This window comes from Schistocerca piceifrons, chromosome 7 (assembly GCF_021461385.2).
Source record: "Schistocerca piceifrons isolate TAMUIC-IGC-003096 chromosome 7, iqSchPice1.1, whole genome shotgun sequence".
In the NCBI taxonomy this organism is placed as follows: Eukaryota; Metazoa; Arthropoda; class Insecta; order Orthoptera; family Acrididae; genus Schistocerca; species Schistocerca piceifrons.
Window position 1 is genome coordinate 185,361,950 of NC_060144.1, and position 19,949 is coordinate 185,381,898.

At 42.1% G+C, this 19,949-nt stretch overlaps 1 long non-coding RNA gene across 1 annotated transcript; it reads left to right on the forward strand.

The window, feature by feature from the left end:
- The first annotated feature begins 6,390 nt into the window (after positions 1 to 6,390).
- Positions 6,391 to 6,911, forward strand: LOC124804872. Its single transcript, XR_007017378.1, has 3 exons — positions 6,391 to 6,448; positions 6,529 to 6,677; positions 6,810 to 6,911. It is a non-coding gene; the product is annotated as an uncharacterized LOC124804872 (long non-coding RNA).
- Positions 6,912 to 19,949: the final 13,038 nt, after the last annotated feature.

Consider the following 19,949-nt stretch of genomic DNA (forward strand, 5'->3'; position numbering starts at 1 on the left):
TGTAGACTTAGAGAAAGCTTTTGACAATGTTGACTGGAATACTCTCTTTCAAGTTCTGAAGGTGGCAGAGGTAAAATATAGGGAACGAAAGGCTGTTTATAATTTTTACAGAAAAGGCTGTTATAAGAGTTGAGAGGCATGAAATGGAAGCCATGATTGAGAAGGAAGTGAGACAGGATTGTAGCCTATCCGAGGTGTTATTCAATCTGTAACTGAACATGCAGTAAAGGAACCAGAGAAAAGTTTGGAGTATGAATTAAAACAGGGAGAAGAAATAAAAACTTTGAAGCTTTCTGATGACATTGTAATTCTGTTGGAGACAGCAAAAGACTTGGAAGAACAGTTGAACATAATGGCCAGTCTTGAAAGGAGGCTGTAAGATGAACATAAAAAAAAAATCAAAACGAGGCTAATGGAATGTAGCCGAATTAAATCAGGCGATGCTACGAGAATTACATTAGGAAATGAGACACTTAAAGTAGTAGATGAGTTTTGCTATTTGGGCAACAAAATAACTAAGGGTGATCGATGTAGAGAGGATATAAAATGTAGACTGGTGATGGCAAGAAAAGTGTTTCTGAAGAAGATAAATTTTTTAACATCGAGTATAGATTTAAGTGTCAGGAAGGCTTTTCTGAAAGTATTTGCATGGAGTTTAGCCATGTATGGACGTGACACATCGACGATAAACAGTTTGACAAGGAGAGAATAGAAGCTATTGAAATGTGGTGCTACAGAAGAATGCTGAAGATTACATAGGTAGATCACTTAACTAATAAGGAGGTACTGAATAGAATTAGGGAGAAGAGGAATTTGTGGCATAACTTGACTAGAAGAAGGGATCGGTTGGTAGGATACGTACTGAGGCATCAAGGTATCACGAGTTTGGGACTGGAGGGAAGCGTGGAGGGTAAAAATCATAAAGGAAGATCAAGAAATGAATACACTAAGCAGATTCAGAAGGATGTAGGTTGCAGTAGTTACTCGGAGATGAAGACGCTTGCACAGGGTAGAGTAGCATGGAGAGCTGCATCAAACCAGTCTTTGGGCTGAAGAGCACGATAACAACAACAACAACAACAAGGTAGGTTATAGATGGCACCAAATTTCCTCAGAATGCTGCACGCCACCGCGGACGTGTCACACGATGCGAAGGTCGTCATACCCCCCCTCTTACCCACATTTCACCCCTTCTCTTTTATGGGTTCGCGATGGAAGCCAGAACCACGACGCTCAACGTTGAAATCATGCGGTTTTCTTGTGGTTGGCTGAGGTAAACATTTCAGAAAAAACCGCCTGTCAGAATCGATACGAAAAGACCTCTGAGTGTGGCATAAAGGGCGTCAATGAAACCATCCCTTCCACTGATGTGTTAGCAATCGAAAACGGCTGTTCACAGAGCGATAAGCAACAGCACGACGTTCTTGACGATCTTTGTGACTATCGAGACCCCACGGACGCTACAACCCTTCGCCGAGGACATCATGGTCCAGCAACCCCACTGAACATGATCGCACCCCTAGGATAGACTACTCTGTAGCGTGCAGTGTGACCACAGTTTTTGCTCTCGAGTACAGTGTGGAAGCAATAGGGACCTTTCAAAACTATTCGACAAAATCTGAAAGCAATGCTTACACTTTTTCAGCCCTCTCGTTTCGCACCCTCCTGTGGCGTGATCACAGAGGGGTGCAACATCGACACGTGCATGTATAAAATGGTAAAGGGTCCCTCTAAGACCGCACAGTTCGGCAACACAGTGCCACCGCCCACGTTTGTTGAGCACTTTTGCGCTCGCTGGCAGGCAGGCAGGCCCTTCACATCCCTCTGATCCTGTATGCCTACTGGCAGGTGCTTAGGCTCCCCTTACAAGTTTTCTCTGTACACAGGTAAATTTTTAAAGTGCTCAACATGAATCACATGCATGTACACACTACACCTGTATAATATATGCACCTGATGGCATTTCAGTGTAGATGCACAGTAATGTCCGACCTCTCTCGGGAATAGAGAAGAGTTGCGAGCGAAGAAGGATAATTAACAGCAGAGACTATTCAGTAGTGTGCAGCGTATTGAGATTTAGGTCGGACGGAAGATGGGCTCAGATAACCGGGCGATTAAGGCAAACGCTCACATAAAGCGGGAAATTCAGGTTCGAATCCTCGTATAGCACAAATTTTCATCTGTCATCACTATCGATAGATACCCCATTGCAGCAAAAGTTTGGAAATTTCTTTCGTCAAGTGCGGTGTGTGTGTGTGTCTGTAACTTAGGTCTGGAAATGCATACTTTCTGAGATAAGTCCAATAAACATGGTCCGGAAACGCATACGTTCTGCGATAAACGCGAGTTTACAGGAGGTGTTCAACATGGCGTCCATTCATGACAATGAACCCCTCTGCCGTCCGGCGTAAGGAATGATGCACTCTTTGTAGTATATCTGGTAGTTGTATCAGCTGGCACTCACTGATGACGCGACCCAGTGGTGTCCGCTCATCGTTAACTTTTCATTTTCCTTCCTTCAAGTGTCCCCATAACCAAAAATCCATGGGAGGGAAATGAGCAGGCCAAGGTGTACGCCCCCCTCCCCCCCCCCCCCCCCCCGCTCCCGCCCGACCATTCCAGCTGTCCTGAAAATCTGCATCATACTTTCGTGCACATTATGACGAAGGTATGCTGGGATGCTGTCATGCTTGAACGATATATGTATTTGTTTCTGCAATGGCACAGCCTCCAGCAAGGTAGGCAATACGTTAATGGGAAAGTCCAGATATTGCACTTAATCTTTGTGATAGCACGTATGGCCCTATTAATCTATTGCCAAGTACACTTGCCCACACGTTGATTGAGAATTGGTGTTGATGCCCCTCTTTCCTGAATTGCTTGGGAATTACATCTGCCTATACATGCTGGTTATGGAAACAACACCATCTCTTGTGATCATCGGTAAACAAAATTTTGGATGTGAACAGCGGATCTGTGGCACACTTCTGTAACAGCCATTGACAGAAACCGCCATTTGCCATGATGATCCTGTGGCCTTAGGGCCTGAACATACTGTAGATGATATGGGTACAGCAATTGTTCATGTAGTATCCCCCCGATAAGAGAGTGAGACATGCTTTCTGCCACTGCTGATCGTTGCACACTGATCCCAGATGTTTCTTCCAGCGAATGTGCCACAAGCTCCTCCATATCAGGCCGTGCGGGGCCTTCCACTTTCAGTCTTCCGAGGTGCAAGGGTACCTGTGTCCCTCAGACGCTGGAAAAGAATTCCGAACGCCTTACCAGAGGGCACTCTGCACTGTGGATATTTTTCAGCGTAGAGTGCATGGGCTTGCATGCTACGGCCATTTGCTAAACTATAGCAGTATATCACGCCATTTCACTTGTCGAGTAGTACGCTCCCATTGCTAACCGGGGTGGAAGAGAGAAAATGTAAATGTACTACACCGTTTATATGTTCAAACATCGCAACAACAGTAAACAAATAAGTGAATCCGCATTTGGAAGAAGATAAAATACCATGATACGTATCCAGGGTTGACAGTACTGTACAATAAGCCACACAAACAACGAAAACTAATGTAGCCTACAACACGACTCTAACTACACGGCTGAATGCAGACCTCTAATGGTGGGTAGAGCACTGTGAGTAAGACATCATAATATCCTGCCAAGACCTTTGATCGAGCGCAAATGCAACGACTGTGCTAATATCCTCAGTCAAGCGTCACGCAGTCCTTCCTATAAACACGTGTTTATCTCGGTAAGTATTCGAAATAAGTCCAATAAACATGGGTCTGGAAACGCAGCAGATTGATACAATGGTGTCTGTTCTTTCAGACATACTTGTCCGAATGAATAGACACCATACCCATATGAGGAACTTTAAATGTTTAAATAATTACCAAAGTGCATTGTTTAAACAAGTGACACTGACATCTACATCTGTTTAAAACAATTGGCAGCCTACTGTGGTCTGCGAAATTACCACTGAAGGTAGGAACTTATGATGATATTAGTGTATTAAAATTCTTTGTGGTGCACTTAATAATGTGTTAAAAAATGTGTGTTCACTGCACAACTGATAAGCACTGCGCTAGCTGTGTCGCTGTGTGAAGCATCGCTCTTTAGCCGGTAGCCTCAATGTATCCACGGCACTGAGCTGTCAATATCTCTTTCTGTCGAAGACTAAAACTTACCTCTTTAAACACTGCTATTTTATTTACAGATGAAAACGTGCTAAGTGTTCAACGTACACATTTTAGCTCAAGTTTTCTGCACGTTCGTCCTTTCCTACAGAGAACTGATGCCACATCACAAATCCCAAAAATATAGGCCATATAACCCTTGCATTATATACGCACAAAGGATCTCTCATAGTAAATTTTATTAAATCCCCAGGGTATTTATTCACTATACAATGCCTTCCTTCCATATGCACAAAGGGTCTCTCATAGTAAGTTCATAACATCGCACAGCATATTTATTTACTATGTAATGCCCAGATTATACATGCGTATAACACCTAAAAGTGATGTTACAGTAATGTTCATAGCTTCCTGGAGGCTGTTTGTTCATTGCCTGCGTTATATATGCATAAGGGGTCTCTTACAGTAAAGATTACAGTAGAAAATGGAGTCATTTTTGGTACCTAAAAGGACTCTCACACAGACGCTAAAGACTTCCTCCAGCACACATTCTCGTTTGACAACTCACTTGAATAAACAGACGTCCTGTGAACTAGGATAAACAATCATTGTACATTTTATAAACCTCTTGCTGACTGTCAAGCCCTTGAGACAGTGATTGCATTTGGTTGGATAAGTCATCTGAACAAATAAAGGTTCTCTTCTGTCTGTACTTGCACTGAAATAAAACTCTTAAGCCAGCGTACTCTCTCGTCTGCTATTGGTTGGAAAACAAAAAAATAGCGGGAAGTAATTCGATTGATTGGTTGCGTGTGCATCCTATCCCCTCCCCATGGGTTAATTCAAGACAGTTGCGTCAGCATTCTTCTATTGACTGAAAAAATGGCGGGACATCATTGATGCTCCCCCTCCACCCACACCCGAGGGTATAAACAGGCCTTGCTCAACATACTGAGTTCACTTCTGTGTTATTCTATCCGTCAGTAGCAACAAAGCGATCCTTTGATCAGTCCGGTGATAGGAGGGATGGGAGCAAGCAACATCACTTGCATGGTGACAAAACTGCGAGTATGTACCTGAAACTTATATGCTTGTGTTTCCATGTATACCCATGATCTGATGATTTTTTTTCTCTGTTGTTACAGACTGCATCATACCGTCCCCTCTGATGGGAAATGACACATTAGAGCTTTAATGGCGTTAATAGGCGCCCTGTGGGAGGCAGATGGTTCAGAATGACTGAACTAGCACCATCAACTAACGAAGATTACGATCGTGAGAACATGTCTTTTATGGTTATCTAACTTATGCTTTTTTCCACAGAACTGTTGAACAATATTGGGGATACGCCGATGAATGAAGGTATGACAGCGCCCAGTCTACTGGCTATACCAAACGAGGCCAGACAGCCAGTCGCAGATGATGAAATACTGAAATACATGAGTCTCTCTCTCTCTCTCTCTCTCTCTCTCTCTCTCTCTCTCTCTCTCTCTCTATATATATATATATATATATATATATATATTTTGTGAGTGTGTGGCCTGCATCTCGTGGTCGTGCGGTAGCGTTCTCGCTTCCCACGCCCGGGTTCCCGGGTTCGATTCCCGGCGGGGTCAGGGATTTTCTCTGCCTCGTGATGGCTGGGTGTTGTGTGCTGTCCTTAGATTAGTTAGGTTTAAGTAGTTCTAAGTTCTAGGGGACTGATGACCATAGCTGTTAAGTCCCATAGTGCTCAGAGCCATTTGACCCATTTGTGAGTGTGTGTGTGTGTGTGTGTGTGTGTGTGTGTGTGTGTGTATTTAAACTTGATACTTATGTCATCTAATGTGTACCCCCCCCCCCCCCTTCCTGCAGTGTTTATGAACATCCTCGGTCTCACTGGAATGCATTTGATTGAGACCAGTCCACCAGCTGTAGATGCATGTGTGTACCATGGTAGCTCTCTACATGTGCGTATGTTTGATTATGCATGATACTTAAACACCATCGTCTGTCGTGTCTTATAGAAATACTGAGGGCTGGTCAGGTACGTGAAGGGATGCCTAGCCCTTGTGTAGATGATGTGCAACACATGAATCCATTTTCGGCTCTGAGTTCTCAGGGCTCTCTCCTATGGCAGAATACATAAATGCTAATTCGTATAAAAGTGTTATACTTTATGCTTGCATACACTGCTTATGAAAAGTTTTCTTTCGTTTGCTAGGGAGTTCAGATACGAGGTTCTACTATCTCAATCCAAAACACAGTTTTCTACCTAAGATCGCAAGGATGGACTGAAATCGCAGATGGTCGAATACGTGAGTAATAAGTCGCATAAAAGTGCTATAATTTACGTTTGCATAAGAAGCTTAAGATATATTTTTTCTTTCGTTTCTAGGTGCTATAGATAATGATACCACGATGGAAAAATGACCATATGTCACAGTCGTCAACCCAGAACACGATAACGTTCTCCCACCCCAACCCATGATCCCATTTGTACCCTAAGCTCGCAGGGATGGAATCAAATTACAGACAAGCGAATATGTAAGTAGTAGAAGTAATACATATTTCTTCTACAATTATTATTATTTGGATTTTTATACATTTGCTTATGAGATGCTTTTCTTTTTTTTTTTGTTTTTTTTTTTGGGGGGGGGGGGATTCTGGATGATAAAGCGATGGAGGAGCATGTAAATCAGCACACAGAACTGGATAAAATATTAATAAATATTATGACAAATTCTGATGATGATGAGAGGCCAATGGAGCAACATGGACGATGCTGAGTTTGTACGTAAGTACCAAAAATTATTTACGTTTGCATACGTTTAGGTCGAGACAAGTCGACAGTTTAAACGACCACAGAATATTGATCAGCAGTACCTGTCAAAGCTTCTCATATACGCTAAATATCCAAGATGACAGCATTTCCAGACATGTGATCATGACTGCTGGTCATGCCTTCTACATTTTGCTTGTCCTTGCAATTTAGTTGTAAACTTCTAACCTCTATTGTGGTGTGTGTGTGTGTGTGTGTGTGTGTGTGTGTGTGTGTGTGTGTGTATGTCGGAGGCTACGCTTGAGTGTCATCCCATAGTTCCACTTTACGTAAGTTATCACGACGCGATCTTTATCCTTAGGGTGTACAAGAAACTTTGACAGCTTCTGTTGATCAGTATTCTGTGGTAGTTCAAAGTGTCAATATGTCTGAACGATCTACCACTACACTGTTTGACCCTACGCAAAGAAACAGCATTCAAATGAACTCCATGCCAAATGCTTCTACTTGATGTAAGCTATAGAACAGTTGCTGTGCGGTGTTCTGCACTGCATCGACTCTGATCAAAGGGCTTTCTGCTTAGCCCCTACAACCAGTACATTTCATTCCTCCATCATAGTAGACTGCTATCCAGTTCTAAAATTGAAGCATGATTAAGTGTAAAACAGTGTAGATTTTGATATGCGTCTGTGGTCTAATTGGAAGTGATTACTTAGATCTAAACTTAGAGCAGCGAAAATAGCATCGCTTTCTAATAGCTAGTCACAGTTATGCAGTGGCTAGAGGTGCTTGCTTGGTGGGGCAGCCGCTCCTGGCCTCAGCCTAGGCGCCTGGAACAGGAGCGCACTCTCGTGGCTGGACTAGATAGACAGCAGCTGCAGGTCATGGAGGAAAATGCGACGCATCACGGCGATGCCAAGTCTGTACTCTGGTAGAGCTGTGTAACATATGAGAGAGGTGCGGACCTGGTCGACACTATTCTTGAGCTGGATCTGCATGTACTTAACAAGCCAGGCCAGGCGTCAGTGCACCACATAAGAGCAACAGCAGGAACACAATCTAGACTAGATTCAAGCACTGGGGAGGTACATGAATTGGCAACTAAATAGTAATCCTTGGGAAATACCACATAAGATTTTGATGGAAAGGATGAAAGTGCCTACTTTATTTTCAACCATCCAAAGAGATGACAAAATGACAACAAGATCGGAGGATTCGGCCGAATACCTGCTGGGCTCCTTGTTGCCAGGAGATGTAGGGGAGAAAGCTAACTATTTATAGGGGCAGTTGGAAAGAGACATGAACGGGCCATACAACAACGATGAAATAGTTTTTCTTTGCGCACGGCATTGTGAAACGAAGGATAGGGAAATATCCCGATCCTGACGGCCTACAATCGGAACTAACTCACTGCATTAAAGGCCAAATAGTGCCCCATCTGACCCATTGATGAATCAGTATTTTATTCAAGGCACAGTACCAACTGTCTGGTAGGAGGCTGTGGCGATAGTTATTTAAAAATTGGGGGAAATCGTGCAGAACTATTTGCCTGCTGAACACTCTGGCTAAAATACAGAAACGACTCTTATGCGATCGGCTAAACGCGCACAGAGACTATTGGGCTTAATCTGACACAATATGGGACATTACAAAAATTAATTAGTAGATGTAGTATAATAGCATCAATGATTAGGTTTCTGTTATTGCCACGGCTTCAGAAGGGATACCTACAGCGCCCGTGTCTCTCCAGGACCTCCGACGTCAAAGACATTCGACAAGAAAGTCACAGTCATCCATAGGGAAAGCGCTACTGAAATAAAATATTTGGCTGCACTCACTTATCTGTGGCAGTATTTGATAGCGTCCATGTGCAGATGCTGAGAATGACTATAGGCCCTAATATAATCAGTATGTACTCAAAAGGATCCCTATCGGGAAAGTTGTGACTTAGTTTCAATTTCCTTAATTTCTTCTATTCTAAATCTGTCTTGGGTGCTGAATCCGAATCTGAGGTTTGCCAACAAAATTCCGTGACGCAACATTGACAAAATGATAAAAAGGTAAAAAATCAGTTTTTTCCTTACAACTCTGAAACTATCAACTTATCGTAATTCTAATTCGAAATTAAAGTATATAAAATTTCCTACAAATTTCACTATTTAGGTTTCAATCTCTGACGAACCGTTGGCACTCAAGCGCTAGTTGGAAATTGCCGTATTTCAGCTGTCTGCGCAAAAATCCACTTTTCCCGCTCTGCTCTCTGATATATTGCTAAAGGCTGTAATCCAGTGAATTCCTCCTAGTTTTAAGCTGAATACAATGTAGCAATGTAGACTAGTTTCATCTGTTATGTAAATATAGCTCCGTCTTTTAAGTAATTTTGTTTATTCTCTCCCTTTACCAGGGCCGGTTCGAGAACATTTTTCCACATAAGCGACTTATCATTCGGCTCTCTCCCACTCCCTCCTTTTCCCTTATACACTTTCACCCGTTTTATTTTTCGCTACTATTTGCGAAACGCACCGTCTACAAATCTTGCACTTGGGTGCCCCTCCCACCTAGACGCCCCAAGCGGTACACCAGGAAGACATTGCTGAAGCAGGAAATATGTTTCTCATGACTCTGTATGAGAAGGCATATGAGACTAGCCGGAACGATTTGAGATACAAGAAATACGTATCTTCATCGTATAAAAGTAAAACCAATATTGCCCACTAGTCACCCCCCCCCCCCTCCTCACACACACACACACACACACAGAATTTACTTTCAGATGCATCACACTCGATGATCAACAAAGATATGCGAAGGAGTGAAGGTGGAAAACAACAGGGAGGGGTCTCGTGCGAGTGCTAAACAGTTTGAACCCTTCACACGACTCGATACTCCGACCATATCTCAAATGTCAAAACGGCTGCCAACGCAGTTATGGATGCAGGAAGGCAGGTTTCATTGTTCCACGGTGCACATCGTGTGAAGGGCTGAGTCAAAACGTCGGTCCGCAGCCCGCGGTCTCGCGGTCGCTTTCTCGCTTCCCGAGCACGGGGTCCCAGGTTCGATTCCCGGCGGGGTCAGGGATTTTTCACCTGCCTCGAGATGACTGGGTGATTGTGTTATCATTTCATCATCAGTCATGAAAGTGGCGAGTTTGGACTGAGCAACGATTGGGAATATGTATGGGCACTGATAACCGCGCAATTGAGCGCCCCACAAACCAAACATCGTCATCATCAGAACGTCGAGCCCGGAAGACAGCATTGACGTAGATGAAGAAGAGACCGAAGAAAGAGACCGAGAACATATTGAAAAAAGACGCTTAGGGGGAGGGTGCGGAAGCATGTGCAATTTCTCTATTTCGTAATTATTCATCTCTCCTTGAGATATGATCACGGGTTTGTTGTTCTCTGATCACCTCTTTCATTTCCCAGATGAACAAGCCCCAACACTGCAAAGATAGAATAGGCTCGTCTAACAGTGTAATATATAACCATATGTAATACAATAATAAATTTTCAAGATTTTTTATTGGAATTTCAGCTTCTTATAACTGAATTTGTTCAATTTCACACTTAATTAAATAACTTAAACGTTACGTAATTTTTTTAAGAAAAAAATGACCTTTACCTTTACAAATATATTCTAAATAAGGCACTTACAGAGAACTGGGACGAATTAGGTGTCAACCTTTAATAATAAATTAGGGTTTCGCGGAGACAGCAGAAATACGCCTCAGTATTTCGTGGGATAGAAAAACCTCAACAGTGGATTTTTAGGACATTTTATGTACTTCCATTTCGAACAGGGAGGTCATTTACGAAAAGTTGTTACTTTTCGAGTTATAAACAAAAAAACCAACAAAAATAAGATTGTTTCTTACCTTTGATTTTTTTCAATGTTGCGTTACGAAATTTTATTGGAAAACCTCAGAATGAGTTTAAGCACCCTAAAAAACATAGGTAATGGAAGAAATCAAAACTACCTCACAACTTTCCAGCTAAAAAGATAAATTGGAGTATAAGAAATATCTGTCATGGGCCACGTTTGCGGTCAAAGCCCCTGTGTGTGCAAATCAGCACGACTGCTGAGTACAGCGTGATGCATATGCCGTACCTCGTAGGCGTTTCTAACTCACTCAGCAAGAGGATGAAGAATGGTTATCAAAACTAAGAATTTAAAGGCGGATGCTTGAAAATACGATGATAAATGTGTTGTTTAGTGTGAGGAAGTCAAGCAAAAGCTATCACATAACTGCAATAGGAGACTCCGCATGTTATCAGAAGTACTGATGTCGCAAATGTTTTCTGCTCATTTTCTCGACTAAGCTTCAGCGAGTAAACAGCATTTTGGACAATCCTTCAAGGTCTAATCAAATTGTTGACCCCACAAATTAGGAATCTGCGAAAAACTGGACGAAACTAAGTCGATTTGTAAGCGCCGCAGCCGCGTACAAACGTGCGTGGTTGGCAGTTTTCTGCCCCTGCAGGTAGCGTGTGGTGGCGGCCTAAATTCAGCAGGACTCATGACAAATTAATTGCGTAGACCGACACTTTCAAGAGGGCGGGAGACCCATCCTAAAAGAGTTCTTTAAAGTCACTCACCTCATCGTTGATTCACAGACCAGCCACGACTCTCAGCTTATGCACAGCACTTGCCTTTTCACTACACTGCACAGGTGGAGGGCGTGCTGAATAACGTCCGACGAGTTAACAACACACTTGCGTGTATTCTGAAAGTGTTTTATCCAAGCACTCAGTAGCACTTTACTCAGTTCTATGCACATTGATTCACTTGTGGCTATGTCAAGCTATTGCCAGACCATTATTGTAGTTATAAGCCACGTAAACTATGCACTAGTTACGCGAGGTTTTGGTTTTGATTACCAAAATTGCTCTCTTTCTAACTTAATCCCGAATTCTATTAACTAGTGGAGAGTTTTGAATTTAGAGGCTAATGTACCTAGGAACACACGATGTTTTTTGTTATTACTTCAATCTACTGACTGATTTTAAAATCACATGAAGGAATGCGTAGAAGAGACCACCATATGCAGTTTATGCCATTTTCTACAGTTTTTGTTGTTGTTGGACATGATGTATTTTGCACAGCATTTGTAAATATTTCGCCTTCACTACAGTCAAGTGCTGTTTAATAAATGAAAGCCATTTAGAATATATTGTTCGTTCTTTAGGTAAAGAATTTTATGATGAGTAAATTATTTTATATTTTTAGAACTATTCATGTAACATGTCAACAGTTAAGCCATATTTCGTCGGTAAGGCACCATTTTGTACCTTGAAACAGAAGGAGGTCTTTTACCAAACGTGATACTTGCAAGTGAACTGAATTTCCTTAATGTCTTAGCAATTTTCCCTGTCTTGAAAATGGACATTTCTGTTAGTTTCCAACAACTTCTGTTTCAAAATGTTATTAACTTGTAACTGGTTTTTAATAATATTTCTCCTTAATTTGATTTCACTAGGTGTTTATACGTTTGTCACAGAATAATAATGTAACAAATTTTTTCAACTGCAACGGTTTTAAATTTCAGTCGAATATTTGTTGCCATGTACACAATCATGTTGTACTTTGGAACCTTAATTTTCTGGAGTAATTTTTTTTCACAACTTCAGAAAATGATTGCAGCACATAAAGAATGAATGCTACCATTTAAACGCGGAAAAAGAAAATACATTAAACTTTCGTTACAGGGTTGGCTAGAGGTGAAAGTTTGAAAATTGTACCAGGACGCAGCATTCTCTCCTACACATTTTTTTGTCTGACTGCATTATGAAAATATTTCAGAATTCTTGGCATTGTTGGCCTGGCAGTATCACACGAGTGCGAATATACTGCTACACTAGTCAGTCACATTCTGTTCACCAGATGCTATAACTGTGCTCTTTAAAAATAAGTCACATGTTTACACCGTTATCACCACATTAAAATTGTATTTTATTCTTAACAGTAACTCCATGGTGCTTGTATGATGCATCAGTGCGTCGTCGAGACATAAACGCCGTCTCTCTCTGACGGAGACTGTTGACGCACAGTCGACTAAGTTAAAACCTGGCGACGATGCCCAGCTGTACTCAACAGAATGGGCGCATAACTTCAAATGTTGAAATGATTACAGACTTCAGAATCTGTTGAGGGAAGATGGTCTAAAATTAGTGTCACTGAACAGGGGTGTGAAAATTGAACGTTTTGTGTCTGAAAGGACTTTTTATGGGTAGCGTCGATTTGATGACATCGCCAAAATGCTTCTTGTCTAGCCAAACCACTCTTTACAAAAGAAACTCTTTTTGGGGTATTACATACGCTTAAAAATATATTACTAACGCTGTAATGAGATAAAGACTCCAATCTAGATTTGAAATTAGACATCAAGTAAAAGAACGACTTTGGTAAACACGCTGACCCTTTGCCAGGCGTATAAATCTTACCTGGTACCCGATGCACACGAAGACAATGAAGATCTGCTGTCAGAACGAAGCAGCAGGCACTTTGGATGTCTGTTACAGTAACACGAAAGTCAAGTTTCGGGTAGGGATCCATTTTCAAATCATCTGGATGGTCAAAATGATATTTCCAAAAATATAAGGACCATGCTAACAAATGCATATAACAAAGTGCAAATGAAGAGTACAGAGCGTACAGATAACTGTAACTGTTCATTTACACTTTGTTATATGTATATTTTTGCTATCTTGACATGGTTCTTATATTTTGGGAAATAACATTTGACTGTTTGGATGATTTAAAATGGGTCCAGACCTGAAACTAGTCATCAAGTAAATAAAAGCGAAATTTGCAACTTTGGCTGTTTTTCTGTTGTGTTGATTAACATAAGTTGCTGTCCTGCAATTACTCCAGCATGCTGGAAGTTTGTAAACAGGAAAGGGTATTATTTTGTATGAACATTGAGGTGAACTGTGAAATTTTTACCGGAAAAGAATGACAAAAAATCGTTTGCTTAAAATTATAAATCGAAAAACCTTCTATACTACTAAAAATTTAAAAGGGCATTTCTGAACACATCCATTATCCTTTCTCTCAGTAGTAGGTTATTTATAAGAACTTCTGGGGTTTCAGAAGACCACTGTGGAAAATCTACACGACGCATTGAAAACAGACATACTGACATTGGCCTCTCAATATACATATTCTTTACGGTTGTTTGTTAACAATATCAGCTTATTCCCAAGAACTAGCAGCGTTCATTCAGTTAATACGAGATAGAAAACCAATCTGCATTTGGATCGCGCTTCCTTGACTCTTGTGCAGAAAGCTGTGCAATACACTGCTGCATCTATTTTCAATAAGCAACCACAAGAATACAAAAATCTTAGCAGTAATCCATGTGCTTTCAAATTGAAGCTAAAGAGTTTCCTCGTGGGCTACTCCTCCTATTCTGTCGAGAAACTCCTTGAAAAATTAAGTTGATTCCCTTGTTCTGTTGATGATTTCGTTTACATAAACTTATAGCTTATCTTTTTTGGGTTCATAAACTTTATTTTATCAGTTATTAATTTTATGTTGTAATTTCATGTACTGCCACGTTCCATGACCTTGGAGATTCGCTCCTCAATTTAGTCCTACGGAACTAGACGTGCAAAATAAAAATAAATAAAATAGAGACATGTCAGTGGATAGAGCATCTCTCCAAGCTCTCCCTAGTGGTGCCCTCTGAAAGAACAACACGGCGCATATTACGAACCGAAACTTGCAGAGATGAATTTTTCACTGTTGTGTTATTTTTTATGTCGTTTGGTTTACGCGCCACCATATTCTAAATCCCCAGATGTATTTATGAATATCCCTGTGTTCTGATAGTATTACTGAATCGGTGGAACACATCAAAAAATTTGACCGACAAAATATGTTGCAATTTGAGAGCTCTCTTTAACGGTACTATTTTTAGACTATCTTCCTGCGTGAAATTCTGCAGCCTACTCGTTTCCTGCTGTTTACAGTGCACTGTTAGTAATGTGAGATAGTGGCCACAATTCGGTCCTCACTTTAATAGAAAATATAACCTAATTTACATAATCTAAGGAGTAAGGATCCACTCGCAACATATAAAAAACGAAAGAATGCAAAAAACATTAACGGACGTTGCGAAGAAATAAAGACCAATGTGAAGAGAGCAGAGGAAAAATTGAAAGGTAAACAGAAGCGCGTATGTAGGAAGAAACGGAACGGCTAGGCTCTGAGATATTTCATAAAATGAAAAATAAGAAGCCTCGAATTAAAAACAGCCCCCAGATAGAAGAAGCATTCAAGGGTGCGGGAGAACAACTGACATGTAATGAAATGGACACAGCCTAAAACACAAATTGTTTTGCAAAATGAAATTTCAGTCACAAGAGATAAAGATGCGAGACTAGTATGCTAACACGAAGAGATGCAAAGAAATGGAAACAATGCATTCCCCCTTACGAAAAATTTATGACAATGTTATGAAGGGTAAAGAATAAATTAGAAACTAATCTACGTGAAACCAGTTAGGTTTTAAAAAAAGTATAAGAGGAACAAGAGAAACAGTGCTTGCACTTAGATCTTAAAAAAAAATAGGTGCGTAAGGACAAATACGAGGGTAATCTCAAAAGTAAGGTCTCCAACTTTTTTTATAAGTACATAGACCTGTTTATTTCTACAATGGTTTCCATCAGTTTACAGCTTGAACATTTAGCTATTTTTCGACATAATCACCATTGCTGTCGATGCATTTTTGTAGACGCTGTGGCAGTTTTTGTATGCCCATGTCATACCAGCTCGCCGCCATGCTGTTCAGAAAGTTATGAACCTCTTCTTTCACCTCGTCGTCGGAGCTGAATCGCTTTCCAGCCAAATGTTCTTTTAACCTAGGGAACAGGTGACAGTCACTGGACGCCAAGCACCAAGTCAGGACTATAGGGTGAGTGGGTGATTATGTTCCACTGAAACTGTTGCAGGAGAGCAACGGTTTACCGAGCGATGTGTAAGCGAGCGTTGTCATGGAGAATGTGTACGCCCTTGCTCACCATTCCTCTTCTCCGGTGCTGAATGGTCCGTTTGAGTTTTTTCAGAGTCTCACAGTACCTGTCAGCGTTAACTGTGGTCCCAGAGGCCATAAAGTCGACCAACAATACCCCTTTCCGATCCCAAACAACGGTTGTCATGCCTTTACCGGCAGACTGTGTTTGTTTGAATTTCGGCGGCTTTGGCGAAGAAGGATGCCGCCACTGGCGTGATTGTTGCTTGGTCTCAGGTGTAAAGTGGTATGCACAGGTTTCGTCACCCGTGACAATTGAGTCCGGAAAGTTGTCCTGTTCGGCTGCAAGGCGGTGAAGAAATGCGCGGGAAGCATCAACTCGTTGCCACACGTGGTCCTCGGTCAGCATGCGTGGCACCCATCTTGCGCACACCTTCCGCTAGTTCAATGTTTCCGTTATTCTGTGAGCGGTGTTTCGGGAAACCTCAGGAACCAACGTGCCGAGATCATCCAGGGCGATCTGCCGATCTTCACGCATGCTTTGCTCAACCTTCAACACTGTCTCTGCAGAAACTTACGGTCTCCCGCTCCTTTGTTCGTCGTGAATTTCGGTCCGACCAGCTGCAAACTCTCTACATCACTTACGACCATTTTTGACATCCATGCACGACTCACCATACACTTCCGTCCATTGGCGATGGATTTCAATCGGCGCAGTGCCCTTTGCGTTCAAAAACCGAATGACTGCGCGCAATTCGCACTTGGCGGTAACATCCAACGGGAGCTCCATTCTCAACGCCTGCCAAGCCAAGACTGGCCGCCTCAGCGCGGCGTGCGCATGTTTACACGCAACGCGTGAAGCACTCTTCATAACATTGTGACCAACTTCCACACAGAGTTGTGTACTTATAAAAAAGAGAGGAGACCTTACTTTTGGGATTACCCTCATATACAGGGTTATTACAAATGATTGAACCGATTTCACAGCTCTACAATAACTTTATTATTTGAGATATTTTCAAAATGCTTTGCACACACATACAAAAACTCAAAAAGTTTTTTTAGGCATTCACAAATGTTCGATATGTGCCCCTTTAGTGATTCGGCAGACATCAAGCCGATAATCAAGTTCCTCCCACACTCGGCGCAGCATGTCCCCATCAATGAGTTCGAAAGCATCGTTGATGCGAGCTCGCAGTTCTGGCACGATTCTTGGTAGAGGAGGTTTAAACACTGAATCTTTCACATAACCCCACAGAAAGAAATCGCATGGGGTTAAGTTGGGAGAGCGTGGAGGCCATGACATGAATTGCTGATCATGATCTCCACCACGACCGATCCATTGGTTTTCCAATCTCCTGTTTGAGAAATGCCGAACATCATGATGGAAGTGCGGTGGAGCACCATCCTGTTGAAAGATGAAGTCGGCGCTGTCGGTCTCCAGTTGTGGCATGAGCCAATTTTCCGCGGGCTATGCGTGAAACTTGCCCGCACGCGTTCAACCGTTTCTTCGCTAACTGCAGGCCGACCCGTTGATTTCCCCTTACAGAGGCATCCAACTGCGCATACCATCGCCGAATGGAGTTAGCAGTTGGTGGATCTTTGTTGAACCTCGTCCTGAAGTGTCGTTGCACTGTTACGACTGACTGATGTGAGTGCATTTCAAGCACGACATACGCTTTCTCGGCTCCTGTCGCCATTTTGTCTCACTGCGCTCTCGAGCGCTCTGACGGCAGAAACCTGAAGTGCGGCTTCAGCCGAACAAAACTTTATGAGTTATTCTACGTATCTGTAGTGCGTCGTGACCATATGTCAATGAATAGAGCTACAGTGAATTTATGAAATCGCTTCAATCATTTGTAATAGCCCTGTATAAGGGATGGTAATGCATGCTCTGTAACACGCTCCCATGCTGGCCATGCTTCATCAGACGGTTTGACAGCTGCTGGATGGTCATTGTGCATGTGGACGCGCTACAATACGTCTCAACACGTCCCACTCGTGTTCGCCTGGATTTAAGTCATGATATCGGACAGTGCTGCCTCTTCGACAAATTTCCTCTCCTTCCAAGAGCTCCTCAATCTGCACAGTTCGCGAGTATTCTGAGAGGTGGTAACACGTAATGCACCCGGGATCATTGCCGAACTTGATTGCTTTGGTGGTGTAGGTGTTATTGTGTGGGGAGCTGTTAATGCTGCATCGTCGGACTGATATCCAAATCTCTGAACACGGTGCACTATCCGGTCATCTTTATTGCGGCACTGTATTTCTCCTCCATGTGAGTCTTTTCACGGATCCGTAATGCGATATCGTCCGCGCTTTCAAATATGCGTGCCGCCTTTTACGCCGCAGTGTTCCCTACATCCGCCACCGCAGTACGAGGGCGCTGCCACGAATAATGATGCCGCTGCCAATAAGATGCAAGCATCTCCTATCCGGAGCTCCAGCGGCGGATATATTTAAGTTCCAAAATTCATGCTCTCACCCCATTTTCTGTTCTACCAACTAAATAACATTTAGAGACTTTCCTAGTGGCCAGGACTCGACACCTTCTGAATAGACATTGTACTGAGGAGTGACAAATTTATAAACCTTTTTTAACTGTATCTATCTCCACATTCAAAGCCACAGTTAACAACTGACGCTCCAACTACAGCAACAAAGTTAAATACTATTTTTATTGTTTGGTATTAGACACAGAATTAAATAATATTCGAATTCTCTGTTATCGAACAGCATCTGTTTCTCACTGCTCTATCCACTAAAGAACTACACAACCTGCAAACGCAGTCATAACACATATGGCCATGACTTCATTTTTATGGATGACAGTGAGCGACTGCATCGAACAGTGCAGGCAGAGGTGCTCTTGGAAAGAGAGGATTTTCGGCGAATGGACAGGCTTGCACGTTCGGCCCACTTAAATCCCGTCGAGTACGTGAGAGTTGTGTTGAGACTTATTGCAGCAAGTCTATGTACACCAATGACCAGCCATTAGTTGTCAACCGCTTTGGTGGAGAAATGGAACACCCTACCACAAGAAATTGTAACTTTTCTAAATAAAAATGTTATTTGTTGTGAATTAAACTTGGACTAGACTTGTTTCCTATCTTTAACGTCGTGTATCTGTGTTGTCCTGAACAATGCAAGAGGTAGTTACGAAGCGCTGTCTGATAAAATGATTCGCCAACTGTCTGAAACTGTATACCTGTATTGCAGTTAGCTCCCATCAAATTTATTAGGAAACCAAAAACTGTAAACTAAATGAGCTGTCCTGTGAAAATGTTGTGTAGAGCAATGAATAGTGCTACAATGCGTGAGGTCACAATACGTAACTTTCAGTTTCAATACATAAAGCTAACACAAAAATACACAAAATTACAAATCGAATTTTGAAACAATAAATAATGAAAATCTTTCTCTAAAATTTCTATGTGTGGCAACAGAAACCCTGCTCTTAGTGATGAACATAAAAAATGCAGCACAGCAGCAAACTAGAGAAAGGAAAGAAAGCATTGCGCAGTACAAGGCCCGACATGCAACTATTCTAACCAGAACGTGCGTTAGGTTTTAGCACTGTGCAGTACAATGCGGCGACACACACAACCAGAAAATAAACTTCCGTGAGGAGACAGTGGTATGGTACAATTTAAACTTGTTAAATGATTGCAAAGAAACTAACCTTTTTTAAAGAACTGCACTACTGTCCATTAAAATTGCTACACCAAGAAGAAACGCAGATGATAAACGGGTATTCATTGGACAAATATATTATACTAGAACTGACATGTGATTACATTTTCAAGCAATTTGGGTCCATAGATCCTGAGAAATCAGTACCCAGAACTACCACCTCTGGCTGTAATAACGGCCTTGATACGCCTGGGCATTGAGTCAAACAGAGCTTGGATGGCGTGTACAGGTACAGCTGCCCATGCAGCTTCAACACGATACCACAGTTCATCAAGAGTAGTGACTGGCGTATTGTGACGAGCCAGTTGCTCGGCCACCATTGACCGGACGTTTTCAATTGGTGAGAGATCTGGAGAATATGCTCGCCAGG